The sequence below is a fragment of the Lissotriton vulgaris genome, chromosome 4_2 (assembly GCF_964263255.1).
Source record: "Lissotriton vulgaris chromosome 4_2, aLisVul1.2, whole genome shotgun sequence".
NCBI classification, from domain to species: domain Eukaryota; kingdom Metazoa; phylum Chordata; class Amphibia; order Caudata; family Salamandridae; genus Lissotriton; species Lissotriton vulgaris.
The window spans coordinates 24,247,169-24,273,940 of NC_141692.1; the positions used below are offsets into that span (position 1 = coordinate 24,247,169).

The 26,772-nt window shown below is 44.6% G+C and overlaps 1 long non-coding RNA gene across 1 annotated transcript in view; it reads right to left on the reverse strand.

The window, feature by feature from the left end:
• The window catches only part of LOC147718171 (uncharacterized), a 170,221-nt gene that overhangs the window by 49,456 nt on the left and 93,993 nt on the right, over positions 1 to 26,772 (reverse strand). Inside the window, exon 6 of the long non-coding RNA XR_015295562.1 lies at positions 6,731 to 6,877. This is a non-coding gene — a long non-coding RNA (uncharacterized LOC147718171). The remainder of the gene's footprint in view (positions 1 to 6,730; positions 6,878 to 26,772) is intronic.

Genomic DNA, 26,772 nt, shown 5'->3' on the forward strand with positions numbered 1-26,772 from the left:
AGGTCTTCTTTGGCAACTTTGCTGTTTTTAAAAATATTGGAACTTGCGAGCCTGCCTCATGGACCATTTTTTTATAAAAAAAATGCCAAGCTGTCTACTAGGTGCCAATAAGTGAGCTGAAAGATCCAATATTGCTGCTGTGTAGTATGTTCGTATATTTGGTAACGCTAGGCCCCCTTGTGTAGTTCCCAGCTGTAGTGTGCTTAATTTCACCCTTGCGACGTTCTTATTCCAAACAAAATCCCTGACCATTGAGTCAATTTCCCTAAAATAGCGCGAATTGATTTTTAGTAGAACATTTAAAAAAAAAAAAAACAACAAAGGAAGGATCGACATTTTAATAAGTTCGACCCTGCCAATCAAGTCCATCTTTCCAATAGAGTTCTAATTTTATTCTGAGTTGTTAGATAGTTCAAGCTATATGGTTGATCGAATTGATTGGAGACATAAATGCCTAGGTATCTGATCGGTTCGTTATTCAGTACTTGCGATCTTAAATTGGATGTTAAAAAACTGCAGTCTGAATTCAGTACTAGCACCTCGGTTTTATTCTGGTTAGTCTTGTAACCACCAATTCATTCAAACTGATTAAACTCTTGGAGAGCATTATCAAAATTACATTTATCGGGATGAAGGTATAAAATAATATCATCTGCGAATAATTTAACTTTTGACATTCCTTCTATAGGTGGCTTGATATTTGGGTTGCTGCGTATTCTTATTGCCAAAGGCTCAATAAAAAAGGTAAAGAAGATAGGGGACATCGGACAGCCTTGCCTGGAGCCACGGTTGATATTAATCACTCCTATCGCGTTGGCGTTAACTACCACTTTTGCCTGGGCATCCTGATATATGTTTTTTAACATGCTTATTATCATTTCTGGAAACCCAAATTTTAATAAACCAATAAAAAGTGCCTCCCAATTCAGCAGGTCGATAGCTTTTTCTGCATCAACCATTGAAATTAAAGTTGGAATTTTATTAACCGAAACAAAATCTAACGCCTGAATTAAAAACCCGGTACAAAAGGGGGTGGTGATGGAAGGAGCATCTGAATCAATCAAACACTCACACCCAGTCAAAGATCTGGGTTTAAACCATCACAGTTCTTTAGCCCACTCTGCCACCCCAGTTCAGACATGGCTATATGCAAATCAGTCTGACCCTGTGCCTCATGGGAACAGTCCAGCCCGAACTGCCAAGCCATGCCTTCCCTGGACCGGAAACAAGCTTCCAAGGACCGGTTTCTGGCATTCTAGCCGTCTTCAGCCCGGCTTGCTTGAATCCAGTGGCAAAGTGAGCAAGGGACTCACGTCTGAGGATACCCTGCCACACTTATGGCGGCCAAAAGCGGTACAAAAGTCTACCGCTTTTGGCCACCATAAGTGTGGCAGGGTATGCTCAGACGTGAGTCCCTTGGTTTTGGCCGCCATAAGTGTGGCAGGGTATGCTCAGACGTGAGTCCCTTGCTCACTTTGCCACTGGACTCAAGCAAGCCGGGCTGAAGACGGCTGGAATGCCAGAAACCGGTCCTCGAAAGCTTGTTTCCGGTCCAGGGAAGGCATGGCTTGGCAGTTCGGGCTGGACTGTTCCCATGAGGCACAGGGTCAGACTGATTTGCATATAGCCATGTCTGAACTGGGGTGGCAGAGTGGGCTAAAGAACGGTGATGGATCAAACCCAGATCTTTTGACTCGGTGTGAGTGTTTGATTGGTTCAGATGCTCTGTCCATTACCACCCCCTTTTGTACCGCTTTTGGCCGCCATAAGTGTGGCAGGGTATGCTCAGACGTGAGTCCCTTGCTCACTTTGCCACTGGATTCAAGCAAGCCGGGCTGAAGACAGCTGGAATGCCAGAAACCGGTCCTCGGAAGCTTGTTTCCGGTCTAGGGAAGGCATGGCTTGGCAGTTCGGGCTGGACTGTTCCCATGAGGCACAGGGTCAGACTGATTTGCATATAGCCATGTCTGAATGGGACTGGCAGAGTGGGCTAAAGAACGGTGATGGATCAAACCCAGATCTTTTGACTGGGTGTGAGTGTTTGATTAGTTCAGATGCTCCGTCCATTACCACCCCCTTTTGTACCGCTTTTGCCCGCCATAAGTGTGGCAGGGTATGCTCAGACGTGAGTCTCTTGCTCACTTTGCCACTGGATTCAAGCAAGCCGGGCTGAAGACGGCTGGAATGCGAGAAACCGGTCCTCGGAAGCTTGTTTCCGGTCCAGGGAAGGCATTGCTTGGCAGTTCGGGCTGGACTGTTCCCATGAGGCACAGGGTCAGACTGATTTGCATATAGCCATGTCTGAACTGGGGTGGCAGAGTGGGCTAAAGAACGGTGATGGATCATACCCAGATCTTTTGACTGGGTGTGAGTGTTTGATTGGTTCAGATGCTCCGTCCATTACCACCCCCTTTTGTACTGAATTAAAAACCTGGTGTTTGATGACATGGACCTTCCTGAAACGAAACCTGACTGGTCAGAATGAATTAACGCCTGAGCAATTGGTGTACACCGCTGTGCCCATATTTTCAGAACAATCTTAAAATCGGCATTAAGAAGACTGATCGGTCTATATGAATTGACATCCTTCTCGTTTTTTCCCTTTTTAACAAAACTAACAATGATGGACTCTTTAAAACTCGAAGGAACCGCACCTCCCAATCGAACAAAATTAAATAACTTAACCAGAAAAGGGGTCAGTTCTTTAACAAAAGTCTTGTAAAATTCAATTGGGAGATCATCTGAGCCACACGCTTTTGCCCCAACAATTAATCTCACTATCTCTGAAACTTCCGAAGCTAAAATTTTGCTCTCTAGTTGTACTGATGATGGACCAGGTAAAATGGGGAGATTTACTTCGTCAAAATACTTATAGATACAATCAGGCCCAACCGGGTACGTTGTAGGGTATAACTTAGAATAATGGTCCAGAAATACCCGAGGTATGTCATTTTTTTCTCTAACAATATTTTGCGTTATAGGATCGATGAGCTCAATTATAGTGGCTTTCTCCTGTTTGGTTTTAGTTTGCCCTGCTAGCATCTTTCCCACCATTTGGCTCTCCTCGTAAACTCTCTGTTGGTACGTTCTAGAGCTAGTTATTTCTTCAATTACACAAAATTATTTTAAGGCAGCCTTCGCCCTTGCCAAATATAATGTCGCATCCTCCCTTCCCAAATTACTATTATTCATAGCATTAGCCACATTCTGGTGGAGGTTGTTGGCCTTGTCCCGCCTTTTTTTCCTCTGAGCGGCTGTGCATGCGATCATCTGACCTCGGATAGCTGCTTTAAACCCGCCCCAGACTGAGAAGATTTCTGCAGTGCCTTCATTTAGGTTAAAAAACTCTAATATCCAATCTTTTGTTAGGGTCACCCAGTTATTGTCTTGAAGGAGTAGACGATCCATCTGCCACCTGGAATGGGCCTCTCCTCCCCCTTCAATCATACACTCAAGTGATATTAAAGAGTGATCTGAGAAGGGGTTTATCCTTATAGAAGTGTCTGACACCAACAATGATCATGAATTAAGAAAGAAATCAGTCCTCGAGGCCGTATGGAATTGGTTAGAATGGCACGTAAATTCTGAAGCTAACGGATTACCATTTCGCCATTGGTCCACTAACATGTTCCTGCATTAGGGCTTCCAAGACTTTCCTAGTTTGTGGTTTCAACTCTTTTTAGTTTTTATTAGAGGTATCCTTTTTTAAATCTTGGATGAAATTAAAGTCCCCACCCAATACTAATTTTCCCGGGATCCCTCTAAGTAGCTCAGTAATCCTCATTAGTGGCGTGGTATCGTCACTTATCGGGCCATAATAGTTAACAAAATTTAAACTCATCCCATTTAGCTTGGCCTCTACCCAAATCCATCGCCCCATTGGGTCTCTAATAATTTGTCCAAACTCCCACGGAAGACTACGACAGAAATATATGGCAACTCCTCTTTTAGCTAACCCTGCCGAGGCAAAGAAAGCTTGGGAGAAACACCTGGGAAGATATAGTTTTGGACAATTTGATTTCAGATGGGTTTCTTGAAAAAATAAAACCTGTGGTGAAGAGAAAGCCAACTACCTTATCATAGCGCCGTATTTGGACTTATTCAGCATACCGTTAACATTGATAGATAAGATATGACACTTATTATTCATTTTTATCTAAGTTTTTCAAGCATCTCTCTACACCAATTCTCGCATTCTTTTAGTTTAATGCCTCTGTTACTACTAAATATTTTTTCCCCCTTAACCCTACCCCTGTCCTCCCCGACCTCCTCCCCCTAGGAGTGGACCCCCACATTTCTCACAAACTCCACCTCTTGCCCTCCCCAATTGCTTTGAGGGGTGCCATGGATCTGCACCCAGGTTGACCCTCCCCCCCATGGCAAATACATTATAAACCATCTGGCTAGAACTTTAAATCATATATGCATTTTCATCTCCAACTAGAATTCTGGAGAAAAGAAAGACCCCCCACCAAACCGTTGACCACACTCCCGTCGCCAACTTATTGAGGCCCTGTCATCTCCTTAAGAAGCTCCTGTGCATCCTCTATGTTAGTAAACATATGGAACTTCCCCTTAACAAGGACACGTAGTTTTGACTGTTGGGCAATCGATGCCTGTGCCCCTTGTGCCTTAAAGAAAAAAGTAGTTTGACAAATTCCTTTCGCCTCTGGGCTGCAGCTGTGGGCATGTCTGGAAAGAATCTACAGTTAGAAGTCTCGTTCACTGGGAACTGTTTTGCTGTATGGCCTTGGCGAGGATCTTCTCCTTGATCGGATAGTCTGAGAAATTGACTAAGATTGTGTGTGAGCCACTTGAACTTGGCAAAGGGTCAAAAGGGACTCTATGGGCTCTGGTAATTGTCAAATCTCCACTAAACTCCGGGAGGACTTTTTCCTTGATAAAGAACTCCACCCCTTGTTGAGCTTGAGCCCCCTCGATTCTCTTGGGAACACCCACTATACGTAAATTTGATCGACGTGAGTGGTTTTCCAACTTCTCGAGCTTGTTTCCTAATAAAACGTTATCCTTTGCTGCATCACGCACTTTAATGAGCTGACCTGACATCTGGTCCTCCAACTGGGAGATCCTTGTCTCCGCTTCCTGAATTTTTCCGGGAAAACAAGCAACTTCCTCTTCTATTCTATCCAATCTAGAATGAAGAGAGGTGATTTTGTTCTCCTGTGATCTCTTCATGTCCCTAATCTCTTCCAAAATAAGGTTAAGTACTGTTTTGATTTCCATCTGTTTAGTAGTAGCAACGACAGCTGATTCTTCCATTAGGGCTTTAAGAGATACTAGCTCCGGCTCTGGGAGTGGCACTTGCTGATTTTCCTGGCCCTGTGGCCCCATAGGAGGTGTTGGACGGCTCCCATTAGAATCCTGATCTCGGTCTATGTTATTTGTCTGGTCTAATGGCCGAGCAGATGGCTGTTGCACAGAGTCTGAACCAGAAGAGTCTGAACCAGAAGGCAGGACCAAGTTTAACTGATTAGATTCCAATTCAGGAGACAGAGAGGTTGGGAGAGAGGCTGGCAGGTTTTGGGTGGTAGAGAGAGCTGGGATCTCATTAGACTAACCGATGATAATGAAGCGCTTAAATCCAGTGGTAGCTGCCCAGGGGGGGCGAGATCTGAAGCCACATTCTTGAATGTATTAAGCTGGGTCGGGGTAGATGGTGCTAATTTTTTCTCAAAAAGAGGAAACTTCTTCATACTTTTTTTCGGCTTTTTCTCAGATTTGGCACTCTCAGGTGTCCCTGCCTGGCTAGGTGAACCAGACAGAGATACTTCTGGGGAGGTACTGGCTTCCTGGAGTGCGCCAGAGGACTCTGCCGGAGGTTCTGGCACTGATTCTTCTGCAGAGCTCTCAAAGCTAGAATTCAGTCCCTGATGATTCCCCAGCAGTCCTATCTTGCCTCCTCCCACAGATGCATTCTTTTTCTGTGCCAGAGCCAAGCAGGTTTTTGCTTTTAGTCCTGTGGCTGGCTGGTTTAATCTATTATGCCTCCGCATATCGACCTCTACCTCTAACAAGGAGTGAACCAAGCAAAAAGGAAAAAGGAAAAAAGGAGAAGAAAAGAAGAAAAAAATTGCTGCTTCAATCCGAGCTTTCTTTCTTGTCTACAAAAAGACAGTGCACAATGTACTTATTACAGCTTTTTTAGTTAAATTCCTTATTCCTTATTTAAATTCAAGTCCTTAACTCTGACTGCTTCTGCCTCTCCTCTCCTCGCTGCACACCACCTCTCCTGCCCCTCCTGACCTCTCACTTTTCACTCGACTCGTCCGACCATTTTAGAGCGTTCCAAGCATTTTCAAAGCAGCCAGAGCTCTGATCTTGATGAAAAAAATCACTCCTTTGCTCCACCGTCCCTTCGCTCTTAAAATAGAATATAAAATAGAATATAAAGCAGGCAAGTGCCGGACTTTCACTTAGCAGCGGCAGCCTGGGCTTTTTTCTGCGGCTTTTCCCGATATTTTTCCACGATATTTGCAGCGCCTGCACACGCTGCTATCAGAGCACGCCAGATCAGCAGCAATCCGTCGCCATTACCATTGGGGGGCGTGGTCACCTATCGGCTATCCGGAGGTGTGGTTCACCAGCATAGCCTACAACCATCTGGTTCCAAGGTTTCTCCTTGTGTCACTGTACATGTTGTGTCTGTTTTTTTTTAGCATTTGAAAGACTCTTTAAAACTTATTTTTTATAAATTCTTTACTTTTCTTACCAGAAGGCTTTGTCTTTGAGGATTCGTGTTGTACTTGATTTAAATGTTCCTTTGCTATTTTCTTTACATAGGCCTCCTTTTTTCGTTGTCTTTTTCTTTGCTCTTTTTTTGTCATTGTAACTCTGTCTCAATAATTATGCAAAATATCTGCAAAAAAAAAGTTTTGGAAACAATTTATTGTAATTTAAATAATTGTAAATACATATTCACATCTATAGCTAAAAAAACAGACAAACATCCTACATCAATGATTAGAGCAGTGGAACAGTACTACCTGGGTATTTGGACAAGTCTGTGAGTAGTGTGTAGGAGATTAGAGCACAGCATTGGTACTACACATGTGATTGTGGAAGTGCATAGTTAGCACCTGCATCATTGCATGAGTACATGGCTACTGACTGAAAGATTAAAATACTTTATATGTTAGTGCTTGGTTCATTGCAAGAGTACATGTGTAGTGACTGTATGATTACAGTGCTGCAAACAGAGTGCATGGTTAATTTATAACTGCTAACGTATTGGCGGACTGATTACATCAGTACATAGTGCTGCATGGATCATTGGAAAAATGTATGGGCAGAGACGGGGGGATTACTAGACTGCATGAGTACTACGTAGGTAATTGGAGGAGTGAATCAGTAGTATGTAACTGGTTAGAGATCTGCATGGATAGTACAGAGAGAATTGTAATAGTGCATATGTTAGTGCCTGGGTCATTTTAAGAGTACGTGAGTAGTAACCAGATGATGTGTGCTGCAAAGAGAGTGCATGTTAAATTTATAACTGCTAAGGTATTGGCGATGTGATTAGATAAGTACATGGTGCTGGATGGGTGATTGGAGAAGTGCATGAGACAGACAGGAGGATTCCTAGACAGCGTAGCTACTAACTGAGTATTTAGAAGAGGGTATAAATAGTATGTAGCTGGTTAGAGATAGTGCACAGAATATTTCAGCTGTACTAGTGTTACTGGCTAGGCCATTCTATAAGTACATTGCTACTAACTAAAATGATTACAGTGCTTCAAACGGAGTGTATGGGGAATTTATAAGTGCTTAGGTATTGGCAGAGTATTAGGATAAGTAAATAGTGCTGTATAGGTGATTGGAGAAGTGCATGGGACAGACAGAAGGATTCCTAGACTGCATAGCTACTAACTGGGTATTTAGAAGACTGTATCAACAGTATGTAGCTGGTTAGAGGTCTGCATGGATAGTGCACACAGTACTGTAGCTGTACTTGTGTTAGTGGCTAGGCCATTCCATAAGTACATGACTAGTAACTGGAATAATTACAAACAGAGTGCATGGTGAATGTATAAGTGCTTAGGTATTGGTGGAGTGATAGGATAAGTAGATAGTGCTGGATGGGTGATTGGAAAAGTGCTTGGGACAGAAAGGAAGATTCCTAGACTCCATAGGTACTAACTGGATATTTAGAAGAGTGTATCAATAGTATGTAGTTGGTAAGAGGTCTCCATGCACAGTGCACAGGGTATTTTAGCTGTACTAGTGTGACTGACTAGGCCATTCCATAAGTACATGACTACTAACTAGAAATATTACATTGCTGCAAACAGAGTGCATGGGGAATTTATAAGTGCTTAGATATTGGCGGAGTGATAGGATAAGTAGATAGTGCTGGATGTGTGATTTGAGAAATGCTGGGGACTGACAGGAAGATTCCTATTCTGCATAGGTACTTCCTGGATATTTAGAAGAGTGTATCGATAGTATGACCTGGTTACAGGTCTGCATGGATAGTGCAGAGAATATTGTAGCCGTACATGCATTACTGGCTAGGCCATTCCATAAGTACATGACTAGTAATTGGAATAAGTACAGTGCTGCAAACAGAGTACATGGTGAAATTATAAGTGCTTAGGTATTGGCGGAGTGATAGGATAAGTATATAGTGCTGGATGGGTGATTGGAGAAGTGCATAGGACTGATAGAAAGAATCCTAGACTACATGGGTACTAACTGGGTATTTTGAAGACGGTATCAATAGTATTTAGATGGTTAGAGGTCTGCATGGATAGTGCACCGAATATTGTAGCTGTACTTGTGATAGTGGCTAAGCTATTCCATGAGCACATGACTACTGAGTAGAAAGATTACAGTGCTGCAAACAGAGTGCCTGGTGAGTTTAAAACTGCTTAGATATTGGTAGAATGATAGGATAAGTAGATAGTGCTGGATGGGTGATTTGAGAAATGCATGGGACTGACAGGAAGATTCCTAGACTGCATGGGGACTAACTGGGAGGCTTATTTACAAGCACCTTGTGCCAGTTTTGCATCACTTTTACGTGGGAATAGTGATGCAAAAGTGGCGCAACAGGCTTGCAAATCTGCCCCAGGGTATTTAGAAGAGTGTATCAATAGTATGTAGCTGGTTAGAGCTCTGCATGGATAGCGCACACAATATTGTAGCTGTACTTGTGTTAGTGGATAAGCCATTATGTAGGAGAGTATGATCTGCTTACTATGGTTACCCCCACTTTTTGTTGGTGTTTCACTGTTTTTCGACTTTAGTCTGGCTGGGGCCCTGCTATTCAGGACCCAAGCCTAGATGCTTCCTCTCTAAATTGATTGCATGTACTTTAGGTACACTCCAGATTGGTTACTGGGTTACCATTGTGAGTCCCTAATATATGGTACCTTAGGTACGAAGGGCATAGGTACCCCAGAGGCCTACCAGGGGCTGAAGCATATATTATGCCACCCCGGGAAGCCTTCCAAAATGGCACCACAGGTCAGCTACTGCAGCCAGGGCACCCCTTACTAGGATATAAGTTACCTATATCTACCTTTAATCCCTGACATATATAAACCTATACATCACTCCTATGGCAGGCCCTATCGATCCTGAAGGCAGAGTGCTTGGTTTTGTGTGAGAGGGTGCCCATGCATGAGCAGGACCCTTCTGCAGCTTTTGGAGGCTGTTCTGTGATGCAGTCAGACCATATTCTCTTAAGTGCATTATAACCTCGTGGTAAATGCTAACTTTGGAATGGCTGCATGGAAACATGTTGTGTTTGGTGTCAAACACTTTGGAATCCTACCCTCCCTGCCAGTCCTGGCAGCGGGGGTTGAATTCCACCCTTCTAGAGAGAGAGGCATGTACACACTGGTCTAAACAGTAATAGTTTAAAAGAGCCCATGCATCACAAAATGGATGGCACAGACATGGGTCCGACCTCCTGCTGCTGAAACTCCGGCAGGGGAGGCCTGGACAATAGGTTTCCTGTCACAGGGAGGTGTAAACCCCTCCCAGACATGCTTTAGTGTATTGGGGCTGGGTGGGTACATTCCTAGAATGCTTTTCAGGCAGTGCTGGGGGCACACTTGGTGTCCCTGTGCATATTCCAGTTCAAACAGGCGGCAGGGGCACTCAGCCCCTGCTCTGGAGCAAAACTGGACAAAGGGAAAGGGGTGTAGCCACCCCCTCCCTGGATCATCCCATAGGTGGAACACCAGAGTATGTCCAAACCCCTAAATTAGTATAAGTATGGGGCCCCAGTCCTTAGGACTTCAGATCACACCTGGACGAAACTCTTCAATATTTATCCTGGAACTTTGAGATTCTACATTGACTAGAAGACGGAAGAATCTCCCTTGGGGTCAAGGAGTGGCTCTCCTGCTTAAGCAGGCACCAAAGAAGAATCTTGCCGGTTTGCATTTTCGAGGCTCCCACCAGACCCCGAAGAATTTGCAACTTACAGATTTCACAGAGGCCGACACGAAATCCCAGAAAGCTGAGACCCGCAGCCCTCACGAGTGACGTGGGACCGGATCTCCTGAACACTATGCTTATTTGCTAGTGCATCCACTTGCCGAGCTTTCCTGAAGTTGTGCATTGGGCTACTTGTATTGCAAACCCCGCGCACCATCTGCACCGAAGATTGTGGGCTTACCTTCCACGAGTGTTCCATGAGCCCGCTTCTAGCATTTCTGCTCGAGGCCCCTTCGTGATCCCTGGTCTGTCGACTCGTGGGTCCCAACGAAGGTAACTCTTCTATTCCTTGCGCTTTCCTGAGTGCTCAATACATGCCCTTACTCCCTTCCAAAGGGTGAGTCCCCAGACCTTGCATGTCTGCACTGAAGCCAATCTCGGCTTTCTGCGTGGATTGCTGTTGCCAAGACTTGTTGGGTCCAATCCGGAAACTAATACAGCAGCAGTCGACATCCTTTGTTGGACAGCTCAAATCCAGCTCCTGGTCATCCTCAACACCTCCTGGTCCACGTGGCTGAAGAGTCAAGCTTCACCTTCTTTACCTGAAACCACCCGACATTGGTTGGCATCTTCTCATTGCCTTCCTGGTCACTGGCAAGTGACCTAGACTCTGTCCCGACTGCTTTCAGGGTTTTCAGATCTCCAATCCACCCTTGGATCCACTGGACAATTTCCACTTGGTCGCCTGCAGCAGATTTCAGCTGCTCCCCCATTGAAAAGGATGACGATTCCCGACACCAAAAGACACCTATGCACCCAGGCTCCCTGGGTGAGGTAGCTCGAGTGCTCCTGTGGGTGTTGGCCCTAGAACCCCTTAAGTATAAAGGGGTTTGATCAAAGCACTCTCCTGAGTGTTCTTTTAAAAAAAAATCTTTTTATTCAAAATATAGGCTTTCATAAAAATGGCATTGTACATATCAATTAATGGCAGGCGGACAAACATGCAGCAGATAAATACATACACATCAATATGAACATCATGAATCCACAGAAACAAACCGAAATCCATGTAGAACCTCAGGGCTGCAATGAGACATCCTGAGTATCCCACACTTCCCCTCTATACCTCCTCCACGCCCCCCATATCTTTTCCCATTTCCTAGGGCACCCCCTGCTCTTGTAAATCACTCTTTCTGCCCTTTGGCACCAGTCCAGGTCATGTTCCCACTCTTCCACAGTCGGTAGTAGGTCACCACCCCATAATCGGGCTATATTCCTCTTGGCAACCATGCTCGCCAGCGCCAGCCAGATCTTGTCCCATTTCGGCCTGGTGACGTCATTCGTCACTCCTAGGATATGCCATCTTGCCTCCATCGGGACTTCCGTCTCAATCCCTTTGGACATTATGGCAACTAGATTAGACCAGTACGCCCGGATTCTGGCGCAGTCCTATAAAATGTGGAAAAAGGAGCCCTCATCTCCACAACCTCGCAGACAGAACCTAGAGTCAGCATACCCAAAACGAAATTGTGTTGTGCGGGGAGTGTAGGAGCGGTGTAGGATGCGCAACTGGACCAATCTAAACCTTGCTCGGATTGCTACTTCCCTAGGGCTCTGCAATGCCTCTCGCCAGTCATCCTCCTCTAAAAACCCAACATTAGACTCCTATTTTTCTCGGGTCGGTTCCAGGGGAACAGGGATGTTATTAATGAGCTTCTTGTATGTGAGGGAGATGGCCTTATCTATCATCGGGTCCAACAGCAATCTGTCTTCTAGCGGGGCATATTCTGGTAGCTGATCACCTTTCTGGAGATGTTGCAGGATGGCATGTCGGACTAGTTGGTAATGTAGGAACTCCCCCCTCCCATCTGGAATTCCTCCTGCAAAGCAGAGAACTCTAGCACGTCTCCTCTTTTCCAGAGGTCTCCTAACACATCAATTCCTATCAGGCTCTATCTGCCCAGGCCCTTCAATTTCGTCACCTCGGGAAGATAGTCCCCCACCCACAGAGGAGTTTGCGCCGTGAGTTTCGCCGCCCAGCAATTTTTATCACTTCCTCCAAGCTCCTACCACGGCAGCCGTCTGGGGCAGCGGGGCAACCTACGCCTACCCTCACGATAGAGTGCGTCCAAGTATGTACCGCTCCCCAGAACCATGCAGTCCACTCTGTATGCTGGCTCTTCCATCGGGTCGAACGCCCACCCATTGACATTCGCCAGCTGAGCCGCCCAATAGTAGAGTCTAATATCCGGGACAGTCAGCCCCCCCTCGAACACCCCTCTCTGAAGCTTCCTCAGTTTGATTCTAGGGCATCCACCTCCCCAGAGCAGTGCGCAGATCTCCGAATCTATTACCCGGAAAATCCTCTCCGGGACTGCAAAGGGGGCACTCTGCAATTCATAAAGGAGACGGGGGAGGGCCATCATCTTAAGGAGGACGGCTCGTCCCATCAGGGAGAGTCCTCCAGTGCGCCACGTCAGCATGTAGGCGTTCTATCGGAGTCTGTATATTCAAGCGTGTGAACTCCGTCTCTGATGTCGTAATCCAGATGCCCAGATATCGGAAGGCGTCTTTCCAGACCAGTCCTTCACAGACCCCACCCAGATCCAGGGGAGGTCCCGACAGCTGATGTCCCAGTGACTTATCCCAGTTGATATGGTACCCAGAGTATTCCCCGAACGTCTGCAAGAGTGTCATCAAACGCGGGATGGAGATTGCCAGCTTCTGTACATACAGTAGCACATCATCTGCGTATAACGGGATACGCTCTTCCCATCCACCCCCCAGGTCAATGCCTCGAACTATGGGATCGGCTCTTACCCAGGCCGCCAACAGCTCGAGGGCCAGAGCAAATAGTGTAGGGGAAAGCACGCAGCCTTGCCGCGTCCCAGCCCCAATTCAAACTCCCTAGAGAGGGCACCATTAACACAGACCCTCGCAAGTGGGGCCGTGTATAGGAGTCTCACCCACGCCTGAAAGGTGTCTCCAAAGCCCATCCTGGCCAGGACCGCATATATGTAGTGCCATTCCATACTGTCAAAAGCCATGTGGGCATCAAGTGACAGGAGAGCCGCTGGCACCACGGGATGAGTGGACATCGACTGGAGTACCCCAACAACCGCCGCAGATTGAGCCTGGTATTCCTGTGGGGCATGAAGCCCGACTGAGGGATTGGATTACCGCTCCCAGTCGAGTGGCCAGAACCTTGCCGAGGACCTTGGTTTCAAAGTTAAGGAGGGAGATGGGTCTATAGGAGCTACATAGATCCTGTGGTTTGCCCGATTTATGTATTACGACTATCGTTGCCGACCTAAGGTCCCTCGGGAGCAACCAGTCCTCCCTGGCAGTATTGAATGACTGAATGAATGAATGAATGAATGAATGAATGACTACACATTTGTATAGTGCATGGTTACCCGGAGGCATCCCAGCGCTTCGGTGGTCCATTCATCCCCAATGGTTTAGGGGAACAGAAATGTTTTCAACATATTCCTGAACCTGAGGTGGTTCTCCTCCAGACGAATAACATCAGGGAGGTTGTTCCAGAGTTTTGCCGCCTGTAGAGCAAAACGCCTGCCCCCCATACGGCTTCTCCTTATCCTTGGGGTTGTCAGTAAGTTTTTATTACTGGATCTTAGGGTCCTGCTGGTTTGATAGGGGCGGAACAAAGGTTGAATGAGATCGGGTCCTGCCTTGGTCAGGGCTTTATGAACAATAGTCATGGCCTTAAATTCAATCCTTTGTTGTACTGGCAGCCAGTGTAGTTGACGAAGCGCTGGTTTGGCTGAGGCTCTTCGTGGAATGTCTAGTAGCATCCCGGCTGCACAGTTCTGGACAGTGTGTAGGACCCTACGTGTCCCCTGTGGGGCCCCTAGGTAAACTGCATTGAAGTAGTCCAGGCGAGTTAAAATCAGAGCCTGTACTAGTATCCGCCTAGCCTCAAACTGAAGAAGCCTAATGATTTTCCTAAGTGATCTAATCAGGGCATAGCAGGTAGCTGCTACCTTCCGAGCTTGCACCCAAAAATTAAGAGCTGGGTCCAGCCAAACTCCCAGACTCTTAATTTGCTCTTTTGGAGGAGGGGGCTGGCCCAGAATATTCGGCCACCATCCCTCCACCGAGGAGGGTGCATTATGTCCCAGCATCATGACCTCCGTTTTTGCTCCATTGAGTTTCAGGAAGGAATCATCCATCCACTCACGGACTCTGCTGAGACAGGAGGAGAGCTTGTCATAGGTCGACTCCTGCCCAGACAGAGTGATGATAAGCTGAGTATCATCAGCATAGGTCACCAGTTGCACCCCCCAGGGTACCATCACCTCAGCCAATGGCCTCATATAGATGTTAAATAAGGTCGGGCTGAGGGATGAACCCTGGGGAATGCCACAATGTTAATGCATAGGGGGGGATGAGACGTCATCCTCGAACACCGAAAAGGTTCGATCTGAGAGGAAGGACTGTAGCCACCTCAGTGCGGTCCCAGTAATACCTATATTACTCATCCTTTGAATCAGGATAGAATGATTAACAGTATCAAAGGCGGCACTGAAGTCTAATAACAGTATAGCAGCACAGCTGCCTCCATCTACAATCTTCCTTGTTTCCTCTACTACTGCAATGAGGGCGGTTTCAGTGCCCTGTTTGCACCTAAACCCAGTCTGGGTTGGATGTAATAAGTTGTTATTTTCGATAAAAGTGGATAACAGGGAGTTTACGTATTTTTCGGCAAGCTAACTGATAGTGGGCAGCAAGGAGATAGGGCGGTAGTTGGCCCAATCATCAGGGTTAAGACTGGGTTTCTTCAGTAACTCCTTTACTCTTGCCTGTTTCCAAGAGGGAGGAACTAACCCAGCTGCCAGGGAGGTATTAATCACCTCCTGAATCACCGGGGCCACCGGGGTATTAAACATGTTTAGCATGTGAGGGGCAATCCGTCCCGATACACACCGAAACGCCTCCGTGGGGAACCCATTAGGGCCCGGAGCCTTCCCCGCTTGTAAATCACTCATGGCCACCTCCACCTCCTCCACTGTAATATCAGAATCTAAGAGGTCCCTATCCTCTGGCGTTAATACTGAGAGGGGGATATCTGTAATAAAGAGGTAGGAAATCCAAGAAATTCCAAGTAAAATCCAAGGTTTATTGAACTGCAGCACAGTACTTCCACTCTCCAGGTCACCAGTCCTTTTCTTAACTCCAATACATTTCAGACCATAACAATTCTAAATGGAATCCATCACACAATGTGCATGAGCAGCTATGAAAAGACATTCTATTTAAAAGGGAAATATTTACAGAGATGGAATATGTATTAAAAGGGAAAAATATACAAACAAGAATACAACACATCTTTCCCCTAAAGAAAACTAAATAACTTCTCAAGCATTTAAAAAAACAAATGAATAAATAAATAAATACATTCTTACACATAAAAGAAAACATTTGAGTATAATAGAAAAATTAAGACACACATTTGGATACCCTTCTAACATTCCATCCCTTGCCATCTTGTGTGACAACGCTATTGTGATAAACTTTCACAACCTTCATAGGTTTGCCAAACTTTGTCTCACCTTTAGTAACATAACCAGGTTTACGAATCCTAACCACATCACCTACCATAAAAGCAGGTTGTTTGACTTTCATCCTAGTATCATAATCACATTTGTATTTGCACTGTTTGAGTTCCACTTTCTCAGCCACATCCTTGACATTCACATCAACCATGCGATAGCCAACACTTTTCTTAAACCACCAAGGACATAAGTTAGATACAGGATCTCTACCCTTTAGTAGACGGAAAGGTGAAACTTCTGTCGTAGCATGAGGCGTTATACGGTACAACCATAACTTTTCCCTCAATTTCTCTTTCCACATTCCCCCAAACCTCCGAGCCCATAAGATATCTTGTTTGAGAACCCTGTTATAGCTCTCCACTAGCCCATTTCCTTGTGGTTCATACAGAGCAGTGGTGCAATGTTTTATACCATAAATACTCAAAAACTCCAACATCTCTGAAGATTTGAACTGTACCCCCTTATCAGATACAATGCTTTCCGGGAATCCTTCTCTTGAAAAAATCTCTCTCAAAAATAAAATAACACTTTCAGTGTTAGGATGAGGTACCAGTTTGACCTCGGGCCACTTGGAGTGATAATCCACAGCAACTATAGCAAATCTGCAATCCTGTGGTAAAAAATTAAATGGACCAGCAATATCGATCCCTAATTTCTGCCACGGATGATCTGGCCACTTCACAGGAGTCAAAGGTGCCGGATCACATTTGCACGTCTTATCACTTTCAATGCACTCAGGACACTCTCTAACAACCTTATCTACAAACTTATCAACTCCTGGCCGCCAGAAATTTGACCTAATTAATCTTTTCATAGACGACATGCCCATGTGACATTCATGACTCATTTGCAAAATAACATTTCTTACTGCAAAAGGTGGAATACACTTTCCAGCTCTGAATAGTAAATTTCCCTCTAAGGCCAACTCATCAGCAACATTGTAAAAAAGGTATCACTTCAGCAAGGATCAACTCCTTAGAAGGCCAACCTAAATTCACATAATCTCTCACTTTGCACAAGACATCATCCTCACTCATGCTTCTCATCCATAAATCTTCTGAAATGATACTGAATTTCTCAGACAACAATTCTGAAATGCTAACTACTACTTCTGTATCTTCATCATCTACGACACTGGGATGTGGTAATCTTGACAAGCAATCTGCAGTCACATTGAGTTTCCCAGGCACATATTCGATGTCAAAACTGTATTCTTGCAATCGTGACATCAATCTAACAATGCGAGCAGTTGCATTTAAACCTCCACCGGATGAAAGAATACCCACCAAAGGCTTATGATCAGTGCGTATCAAAAATCTTGCACCCCAAATATAATTCCGGAAATGCTCAACAGCCCAGACACATCCCAACAATTCCTTTTCGATTACAGCATACCGTCTTTCAGTGTGATTTAGAGACCTAGACGCGATTGCAACATTCCAGTCCTCTTTACCCGAATGTTGCGAAAGCACACATCCCAGACCATAAAGGCTAGCATCTACTGTCAAAACGCAAAGCTTGTTCAAACAAAACGGCCTAAGTGTAGGAGCTGACACCATGTCAAGTTTAATACTGTCAAAAGCGTTTTGTTGTTTAGTACCCCACAAAAATTCAACATCTTTCCTGGTTAGTTCTCTTAACGGCTCCATTTTAGTTGCAAAACCAACTATAAACTTACTATAATATTCACAGAGTCCTAAAAAGGTTAATAATTTATCTTTGCAATCGGGTGCGGGAGCTTTCAGAATAGCATCAACCAACGATTTCTTTGGAGCAACACCATTCCCAGAAATAGTATGCCCTAAATATTCTATCGTCTTTTGAAATAACTTGCACTTTTTTCTCTTAATAGTAAGACCAAACTTACTTAACATTTTACACACATTTCCTAAGTATTCCATATGTACTTCATCACTCTTAGAAAATACCAGGATGTCATCCTGAAAACACTTTACGTAGTCACTCATGTTCTTAAAAATATGATACATCGATCTCTGAAAAACTGAGGCTGCCGATGACAAACCAAACGGCATCCGTTTGAATTGATACAACCCCTGAGGTGTAATAAATGCTCTGAGATGACGTGATTCCTCTGCTAACACCACCTGATGATACGCAGATCTTAAATCTAAGGTGGAAAAAACCACAGCCTCACCAAGCATGCTCACCACTTCGTTGATATTCGGCAGAGGATGACAATCTACCACTATATTTGCATTAAGTACTCTCAAATCTATGCAAAGTCTCAAAGATTTATCAGGTTTGCGTGCCAAAACTACTGGCGAAACCCATTCTGACGATTCTATCTCCTCTATGACATCATTTTTTAACATATCATTTAGTGTATCACTTAACTCCTCTCTAACATTGAGTGGTACAGGTCTAAGTTTTTGCACAACTGGTTCAGCTCGTTGTTTGAGCTTGATGACATGAGTGAAACCACTTAGCTTACCTAACTTGTCTGAAAAAACTCCAGGAAACTCACATGAAAGCAACTTCCAAGCATTACTCTCTTCTACAAACATAACTCTTTCACCTAAAACATCTCTATCCTGTAACACCATGACTGGATCTTTGCTGCGTGGATTCAACGTAATGTTAAGTTTGAATTGATCGCGCCAACCCAGAAGATTCACTCCCTTTACCACAACATAAAGTTTGATGTACGCAGATTGATCTTTAAAATAAATGGTGGAAGCAATGTAACCAATGAAATCAATGTTTGAACCATTGAACCCCTTTGCCATTACATCAGGAGGGCACAAATCACTCTTAGTAATTTTAGATTCATGCATTTCATCAAAATATTCTTCCGTTATGATGGTCCAAGGAGACCCAGAATCAGCCATTAGCTCTAGTTTAACATCCATAAATCTAACTACACACTTAGGAGAGTCTAACACATCCTCCTCAAGCGACCCTAAACTCACTAATGACACAATCATTCCTCTTTCTTTAAGTGATTCATCAGACACAACATACTCACATCTAGATAAATTTGATCCAAAACCCGTGTCATCTCTTACACAAGAGACTTCCCCTTTTTTAAAATAATTACTTTTGTCCCCCATTTTCTTTTTGTCTTCCCTACAGGACTTGGAAAAATGACCAACTCTACCACATTTGTTGCACTCTTTTCCCAAGGCAGGACAAAACTTGAAAGAAGCTACATGATTGTAACTCCCACATCTAAAACACACAATACGGTTACGCGATACATTCCTATAGTTTTGAAAACCTTTTGTCACATTGTTCATCGCACATACTTCTTCACTTATTTTATCATTCTTGCTACCTCTAGTGCTCGTCTCTTCGATAGTTTCCATCCATTTGTTAGACTGTTCAAAAGCTTTAGCAGTGGAAATGCTTTCTAATAAAGTAGGATTACCTAAAATCCACAACTGTTCTTGTGTTTTCTTGCATTTAACATTAACAATTATCTGATCTCTAATCATTTCGTCTGTCATTGCACCAAAATTACATGAAACAACCAAAGCTCTCAAACCCGCTAAAAAATCATCAAAAGATTCATTTTCTTTCTGTGCCCTCGTATAAAACTTGTAGCGATTCAGAGCAATACTAGTTGTGGGTTTGAAACGCGTTTCTATGCGAAGCATTGCTTCATCAAACACACCAGAGTCACCAGGAACAGGTGGTAAATTTCTAAAAATAGCTTGCCCTTCGGATCCTAAACAATGAAGAAAAATATTCTTTTTCCTTTCATTTCCCATCCTTTCCCCGTCAATAGCCTTTAAATAAGTTAAAAACTCCTCTTTCCATCTGTTCCAGGGAATAGGAGGACCACCCTTACACTGTAAACATTTTGAAGGAGGGTCAAATTGCATGGTGTAAAATGAGGAATTGCACAAATTAAATAGTGAACAAAATGAAGCAATTTGATATTATCACAGCTGAAAGAAACTAAAATTCAAAGTAAATAAACACAACTTCGAAATCAAATCCTTGAGTACATCCAGCAGTGTATATCAGCGATGTTATCTTTGAGTACATCCAGCTGTGTACATCAACGATGTTATATCCCACACAGCAGTTGTAGATTTTAGTTCAAGACTTTAGCACCGATTTGAAATGTTCCAGCAATAATGCACGCGATATGAAAAGGATAATAGTGAAGATCGTCGCGCGGTGTTTCCTTATTCGATCAATATAGTTCAACCGAGAAGACAGTACCTTTAATTTAGGAGCACATCCGAGTCATCAAGTCACATCAGTTGTTGAAATTCGGTGCCGATGTAAACAAACATGGATGCCTTTACGTTACGCGACGTGACGTTCCATGCGTGTAGCATCATCAGCATTGTACTTGGCAGGGACAGCTGTAACCATGGTAACTGCACGCTCCAACGCGGCGCATGGAGACTCCGTTGCACGGGAAGGCTTCGTTCGCGTGCTACCCGTTGAAACCACGTTCAAAGGTAAACACTTGCTTATTTTGTTTAAAATACGTGAATCTTTTAAGCAAAGGCCCATAAATTTCGTAGTTTCGGCAAAACACAGCATCCTCTACCGTGCAGTCTCCAAATGAAAAACGTTACCAATTCAATGCAGTATTAACAGGTGTAAATATTATGCCAAGTAAAATAACGTTTTAACTCCTTCAGTCCTTCAGTAGGATAGTAATAGAAGCATTTTCTATGTAGGAATGAATCAATCTCCAATCTTCAAAGGTTTTAATAAAATTTAAATCCAGGTAAAAATCCAAAATTCTTCCAGAATCAGATGTACCACACCTGTGCTGTTGTAGTAGTAGGTACTATCCCACCCTCGTCGCCAAATTTGTAATAAAGAGGTAGGAAATCAAAGAAATTCCAAGTGAAATCCAAGGTTTATTGAACTGCAGCACAGTACTTCCACTCTCCAGGTCACCAGTCCTTTTCTTAACTCCAATACATTTCAGACCATAACAATTCTAAATGGAATCCATCACACAATGTGCATGAGCAGCTATGAAGAGACATTCTATTTAAAAGGGAAATATTTACAGAGATGGAATTTGTATTAAAAGGGAAATATCTACAAACAAGAATACAACACAATCCCTTAAGAAGGCAGTGCACTCCCACTCCTGCTTCTCGGTATGTGGTCGGTAGACGGATTCATAATATTGTGCAAACATCTCGGCTATTCCCATCCCGGTTTCTGTCGTGGCCCCGTCGACCTGCCGAATGCCCGGGACCCAATTACGATCCCTGTCTCTCTTCTCAAACCAGGCTATCATTCTATTCGCTTTGTCCCTCAGATCATATACCCGGTGTTGCGTTGCAATAGCGTGCGATCGAGCCTGGTCAGTTAAGACATCCCTCAATTCTTTTTGTTTAAGGCGTAACATACGTCTAATGTTCATCTCCTGATCCTGGGTCCCCCCCAGCACTCTCCAGAGCCTGAGTCTCCGTTTCCAAATCAACGACCTGGACCTTCTTCTCCTTCCCCCTCTTCCCAGTTTCAGCCTGTACAAAATCCCTCGCCACGGTTTTGAATGCCTCCCAAATGATTCCAGGGGACCTAACCGAGCCCACATTCTCATCAAAGTAGAGATCCACCCGGTCTCCAAACCGCTCCTGGAATTCCTCGTCTTTAAACAGTAAGTTCTACTTCAAATTTTAACCACACTCCAAAAACTATGTGGCATATGTCAACTGTACCTCTCTAGAGATTTATAAAAACTAGTCTCATCACTAATACCTTAACTCAACCTGTGCACTTCCAATTTAAAATCAACACCTAAAATGTATACTACTAATGTACATATCCACACACTGAAACAAACTGCCATAATCAGCAATCCCTATTCCAAAACACACATAATACTATACAGAATGTATAATAAACAACATTACAAAAAACTACAAAACATTTCTACATTACAAAATATATCTCAAACTTCAAATGTCATGATTTATATTTTATCTTTAAAAACAAAGGCACACATAGTACACCTCACAAATTAATAACTCAACTTTCAAATTGATTTGTAGATTATGAAGTATCAGAATCTCACACCAGATTCTTATGCACACAATGAATATAATGCACTGCTCTTAACAAAACTAGAAATGTATTTATTTATTTAGGAAGCTTATAAAGCGCGCAGCTACCCCCGGCGCTGTGAGTACATGTTAATCACGAGGAGGGAGCTACCAGGTTCATGTCCATCCTAACCTGAAGCTACATAGGGCCACAAGGCTAACTTAATCAGAGATTGGTGAACAGCCTGGTTTTAAGTTTACGTCGGAAGACTTGCTCTGACTCAATGAACCTAAGGTCCAGAGGGAGGCTGTTCCAATACTTGGCCGCGGTCACTCCGAACGTTCTGCCGCCACTCCTGGCGAGCCTAAATCTGGGTGCCACCAATAGACGAAGGCTGTTTGATCTCAAAGATCTGGCTGATGCAGATAATTTGAGTCTTTTACTCAGGTAAGCCGGGCCAATTCCATGTATAGCCCGAAAGGCAAGGATCAAAATTTTGAATTGAATGCGACGGGAGATGGGGAGCCAGTGTAGTTCGTTCCGGTAGGCTGAGACCGAGTTGCGGGTAGGGATGTTTCCAATGAGTCTAGCTGCCGCATTCTGAACAATTTGCAATCGATCAATGAGGTAGAGGGGGGCACCGGCGTACAGGCTGTTGGCATAATCTAAATGTGCCGTAATGAGAGCATGGATAATCGTTTTGCGGGACGTCTGAGGGAGATAGGGAAAGATCTTCCTGATCATGCGCAGCTTTCCAAAGCAGGCCGCGGTAACTCTGTTGACCTGAGCTTTGCAGGACATAGCGTTGTCGAAAAGGAAGCCGAGATTGCGGGCCGACTGTACAGGACTGGGAGGGGGGTTCAAAACAGTAGGCCACCACAAGGTGGCGGGGGGACTGATTTCTGGCTAAAGAAAAGCACCTCCGTTTTGTCCGTATTCAGAGCCAAATGATTAGAAGCCATCCACGCGCAGATGTTGCCAAGGCAGTTGCGAAAGTTGAAAAAATGGGAGTCAGCGTGGTCTCTAAAGGAAAAGACAAGCTGAGTATCATCAGCGTAAGAGACCACCCTGACCCCCCAGGACTCAACTACCCTGGCAAGCGGGCCTAGGTAAACGTTAAACAAAAGAGGGCTCAAGGCCGAGCCCTGAGGCACACCGCACAGAAGGGGTTTATCCTCTGATTCAAAGGGACGAAGAAGTACCCTTTAGGATCTCCCTGAGAGGAAAGTTTTAATCCATGCCAGGGCCGTGCCACCAATCCCCAACTGCTGTAGGCGAGTCACAAATATGTCATGTGACACTGTTTCGAATGCAGCGGACAGGTCGAGGAGGACCAACATGGCCTCCTCGCCCCTGTCCACTGACTCCCGGATTGTCTCAGATACCTCCAGCAGCGCTGTCTCAGTGCTGTATCCGGTTCTGAATCCGGACTGGGAGTCGTGCAGCAGCTGATTAGATTCTAGGTACTGGGCCAATTGTTTGTGGACCACTTTTTCTAGGATCTTGGCAGGTTTAGGCAGAAGGGATATCGGGCGATAATTACTGAGTTGGGAAGGATCCGCATCTGATTTCTTTAAGATGGGGAGCAGCCTAGCTTGTTTCCAAACTGAAGGGAACTCACTAAGGGCCAAGGAAGAGTTCCACATGGAAAGGAGTTGGTTAATTAAAACCGGGGCAAGATTTCCCATCACTTTAGCAGGGACAGGGTCTAGTGGTGATCCTGACTTAACCTGGTTAAGTAGTTTCATGGCTGTATCTGGCGTGAGCTCATTAAAAAAATTAAATGAGCATTGCTGGGAGTGTGACTCTTCTGACCAGGGACTAGAAGGCGCGGAATCAAAGGAGGAAGATAGCTTAATAATTTTTTCCTGAAAGAAATCAGAAAGTCCATTACAAAGGACTTGAGTGGGGGAGCTCTGGGTCTTCAAGGCAGGTGGATTCACAAAATCCTTCACTATTGTGAAGAGAGTTTTGGAAGAATTCTCTGCCAGTTTAATGAGTTGTGAGAAGTAAGCTCTCATCGTGGAACGTTTAAGTTTTTGAAATTTATTCAAGGCCATCTTATAGGCTGCTTTGGTAGTAGGGTCATAGGACTGGCGCCATTTACGTTCCAGCTGTTTGCATCTACTCTTTTCCTCTCGCAACATGAGGGAGAACCAAGGAGCAGAAGGACGAGATCTAGAAGAAGTGATAGGAGCTAGTGGAGAAATGGTATCTAGTGCAGAGGTAAGGGCAGAGTTATATCTCACAACTTCCTCATTAAGATCTTCCGATGAATTAAACTGATAAAGGAAACAAGGGTCAATGGTATCGCAGGTAACTTTGGACCATTTGCGGCAATTTTCTCTGTTGATAAAGGAGGGAAGGGGCAGGGAAGGGATAGTAATTTCAAAAGGGAGGAGAAAGTGGTCTGACCATGTGAGGGGTATGGAAGGAAGGGAGGTTATGCCGGGATGATTCGTGAAAATAAGATCAAGGGTATGTCCCGCTTTGTGGGTAGGGCCCTTAATTAATTGGGACAGGGTTAATCCTTGTAAGGTTTCGAGAAGAAAAGATGCTTGTGCACAGGAGGGGTTATCGATATGTAGATTGAAATCTCCCAGCACCGTAAAATAAGAGTGTTTGAGAGAGAGATCAGCAATAGAGTGCAGAAATGGCAAAGTTTCCCTCTCTTTCTCCACACATATACATAAAAATAACAAATCACACTGCTTTCCAGATTAATTCAAATTCTAAAACACATTTCTGTTGGTTACACATATCAACCCTTGCAAACTGACTTCTAAGTGAACCCAAACTGCTTCTGGTATTCTGAGTCGCGCTTGCACCATGCACTGTTAGCGATGGCACTGCGAATCCGTATGGGAGTTAAAAAAGATATTACAAATAATTTTACCACTTTTTTCATAATTCACCACGTCTAAACAAAGCACTGACTTGGGAAATCTCACTGCAATAACATATTACTTTAATATTTATAACAAATACACATTTTATTTTATTTTTTTAAAAAATTTTTGAAAACCTTTATTGTGCATCAAAGAAGAACAAATACGGGCCCACAACCATCTGGCCGGCCACAAAACATACGGAGCACCAGTGCAAGCAATACGGCGACACAGTAATACCCCATCATCCTAGACAAGCATTGAAGAGTTACACAACAATTGCTGTAATACCGTGTCCCAGAATCAGTGAAGGTTAATTTTAAGGTTTTTTAAGCGACTATTAAATTCAAATCGTACTTTTTCTGAGTCATAAAAGAAGAAGAAGCAAAGAAGAAGAATCCATGTGGGAGGAGCTTGACGTTAGATACAAATCACCACGCAGGAAATCAAGCCAACCATCAAGTCCCACCCAGGCAGTATGGCAGCAAGTTGTATACCAGCAAAATAACAATCCTAACGTCCCACCCATTTTCCGCCGCCACCTATCCCCTAGTAACCTAGACATGGACCCAGACAAAAAGGAGAAAATCAACAATAAGAATAAAATAAGGCACCATAGAAACTATAACTAGTAACTAACTTCTAACCCCCCACCCTACACGCATGCAGAGGCTACGGCCTGCCCCCCCCCCCCCCAGCAGTGTGTCTGTCGCCCAATAAACCCGAAATATAGCGAGAAAGAAAAGAAAGGAAGAAGAAAAAGAAAAAGGTATAACATCCAGATATAGAGAGGGAGAAAAGGACACCCTAATCATCGACTCTCAAAAACAAACAAGACAGGAGGAGGATCAATTCTAGGCAATCCCGGTCTCTTCCAGCTACAAATACATCTTCCACCCCAACCTCAAATTAACCAGCAAGCAATGATGCAGATACAGGAGTGAAATGTCAATTTGCAGCGTTTGAGTAAACTGGACGCAAAAAACAGTCCCAAACCCGGCTCAACCAGCCAAGAAGCCGATAATAAAGGAAGCAGCCTAGCCCTGGCCCGATCGTGGATACATCCCCAAATACGCTCCCCGAGAGAGGCCCGCCCACCGCGAAAGAAAGAGACAATATGGCCACAGAGAGAATGAGAGTGACTTAGGGACACAAAATGGCCGTCGAGAGTCACCATAAAAACCATCGACCGTAGTAGGGAGTTCCTCAGGGACACTCGGAGAGTACGAGTTCTTCGATGACAAAGTCTGAGGACACAACACAGGAGCCGTCAGCAGGGACAGTAATGTCATGACAGGTCCCAAGGCACTCGCGATGATAATTCCAACAATGTAGCACTCTCCGGTGAAAGGGGAAACAAAGTATCCCAGGCGGGGTTGTCAGGCGGGCGGTCTCGGGCGCCAATAGAATTGGAAGCGGGCACATCTGTCCAGCGGGCAGAAGGAAGCACTGTATCCCCATGAAACGCAGGTGGAGGCGAATGAGGGCTTTGCTGGGTCAAAACGTTGCATCCCTGCCGCAGCGCAGACGCCATGTCGTCCAGTTTTCCTCCCAGTACGTGGTAGCCATGGTGCATATCAGCTCGGAAGTCGCACAGGGCAGTCAGGATAGTTCCGAGAGAAAGTGGTGGCTGTAGCCCCTGCCTCTCACTTCCCAGGGAAGGTGCTTGAGAATCGGACTCCAACACAGGCGGGGCAGCACAAACCACTGGCAGGGACGGGCGCTCTCCCCCACAACACGAAGCACCAAACAAAGCCATAATGGCGAAATTCCGGGGCAATCACCAGGACGAGTGTGGCACAAGCGAGCGTCCAGCCAAGGCTTCAATAGCACCAATTACAGTGCCAAAAAGGCACACGTCGCGGAGAGTTGCCCTGCAGCAGACCAGTGTAGTGAGACATGGAGTCAGGCAG